General features: G+C 62.8%; 1 pseudogene; it reads left to right on the top strand.

Moving 5' to 3' along the window:
• Positions 1-1,996: 1,996 nt before the first annotated feature.
• On the top strand, positions 1,997-2,147 carry LOC122331925 (annotated as a pseudogene).
• Positions 2,148-2,207: the final 60 nt, after the last annotated feature.

The following is a 2,207-nucleotide window of genomic DNA, read 5'->3' as shown; positions in this document are numbered from 1 at the left end:
CCACTTGGGTCGGCGTCAAAAACTTCTTAGAGGACAAGTGGCGTTCAGCCACGCGAGATGGAGCAATAACAGGTCTGTGATGCCCTTAGATGTCGGGGCTGCCGCGCGCGCCACAATGGGCGGATCAGCGTGTGTCTACCCTGCGCCGAGAGCGCGGGGGTAACCAGCTGAACCCGCTCGTGATCGGGACTGGGGATTGAAACTATTTCCCATCAGCGAGAATTCCCAGTAGCGCGGGTCATAAGCTCGCGTTGATTAAGTCCCTGCCCTTTGTACACACCGCCCGTCGCTACTACCGATTGGATGGTTTAGTGAGGTCCTCGGACCGGCCCGCGCGGCCCCTCGCGAGAGCTCTGGCGGGCGCGCGGAAGGCGATCAAACTTGACTATCTAGAGGAAGTAAAAATCGTAACAAGGTTTCCGTGGGTGAACCTGCGGAAGGATCGTGCTCGGCCCGGCCCGATCCAAGCGAAACCGCCCGGGCGAGGCCTAGCCCACCTCCCCGTCTCAAGCTCGGGTGCGCGGCAGAGGCGGCGGCTCGGCGCGGCCTCTCCCTCTCGGACACCAGCGAAAGCGCGGGCGCGATAAGAAAAAAAGGAACTTGACTGTCGCTGCACTCGGCGGCCCCCGCTTTCAGCGGCGGGGCTGAGCCGGGGCCCTGCGGTACCCGCCGCGGCCTCCGGGACCGTGGGTTCAAAGTCTCCTCCCGCGAAGGAGAGCGCCCGTCCGGGTAAAAAACCTCTATCCTATTTTACTCTATGATCCAGCGGCCGTGGCCGAGAGGTCTGCCGCTCAAAAACCCAAGGCGGCAAAGAACGCACAAAAACCTAAGGCGAAGCGGAGAGATCCGCGAGAAGGAGCGCCGTTCCCCTGGGAGGCTTAGCGCACCTCCCGCGGAGGCTTGAGCAACCTACGCGGCGCCCATGACTGTCGCTGCACTCGGCGGGCCCCTGCTTTCCAGCGGCGGGGGGCCGAGCCGGGGCCCTGGCGGGTACCATACGGCCTCCGGGACCGTGGGTTCAAAGTCTCCTCCCGCGAAGAAGGAGCGCCCGTCGAGGTAAAAAAAACCTCTATCTATTTTACTCTATGATCCAGCGGCGTGGCCGAGAGGTCTGCCGCTCAAAAACCCAAAGCGGCAAAAGAACCGCACAAAAACCTAAGGCGGAGAGAGAGAGAGAGAGAGATCCGAGAGAACTTGACTGTCGCTGCACTCGGCGGGCCCCTGCTTTCCAGCGGCGGGGGCTGAGCGAGAGCCCTGGCGGTACCACCACGGCCTCCGGGACCGTGGGTTCAAAGTCTCCTCCAGCGAAGGAGGAGCGCCCGTCGAGGTAAAAAAACCTCTATCCTATTTTACTCTATGATCCAGCGGCCGTGGCCGAGAGGTCTGCAGCGCAAAAACCCAAAAGCGGCAAAAGAACCGCACAAAAACCTAAGGCGGAGAGAGAGAGAGATCCGAGAGAACTTGACTGTCGCTGCACTCGGCGGGCCCCTGCTTTCCAGCGGCGGGGCGAGCCGAGCCCTGGCGGGTACCACCACGGCCTCCGGGACCGTGGGTTCAAAGTCTCCTCCCGCGAAGGAGGCGCCCGTCGAGGTAAAAAACCTCTATCCTATTTTACTCTATGTTCCAGCGGCCGTGGCCGAGAGGTCTGCCGCTCAAACATCCAAGGCGGCAAAAGAACGCACAAAAACCTAAGGCAGAGCGGAGAGGATCCGCGAGAAGGAGCGCCGTTCCCCTGGGAGGCTTGACGCACCTCCCGCGGAGGCTTGAGCAACCTACCGCGAGCGCCCCACCCCCTTGGCACGGGGTGGGGGGGGCGAGGCATGAGCCTCTGAAAGACTTGCTTTGCCAACCCGGCGGGTACCCAGCAGGCCTTGGGACCGTGGGTTGAAGTCCCCCTCTCGCGAGCGCCCGTCGAGAGCGACCCCTTTGTATTTTGAACCCACACAAGCCTGTGCAGTTCGGCCTCGCCTCCGGGCGCTAAACTCAAGCGCGATGCGACTCTTAGCGGTGGATCACTCGGCTCGTGCGTCGATGAAGAAGCGCGCCAGCCAGCTGCGAGAACTAATGTGAATTGCAGGACACATCGATCATCGACGCCGAGCGCGCTGCGGCCCGGGTCCGTCCGGGCCACGCCTGTCTGAGTCGCTTTCCCATCGATCGGGACCTCCGGGTCCCGCGGCTGGAAGCGTCGCGGGGGCTTCCGCTCC

Source organism: Puntigrus tetrazona, unplaced genomic scaffold, assembly GCF_018831695.1.
Source record: "Puntigrus tetrazona isolate hp1 unplaced genomic scaffold, ASM1883169v1 S000000003, whole genome shotgun sequence".
In the NCBI taxonomy this organism is placed as follows: Eukaryota; Metazoa; Chordata; class Actinopteri; order Cypriniformes; family Cyprinidae; genus Puntigrus; species Puntigrus tetrazona.
Note: the sequence above shows the minus strand (reverse complement) of the source record. Positions and strands in the feature narration are given on the sequence as shown.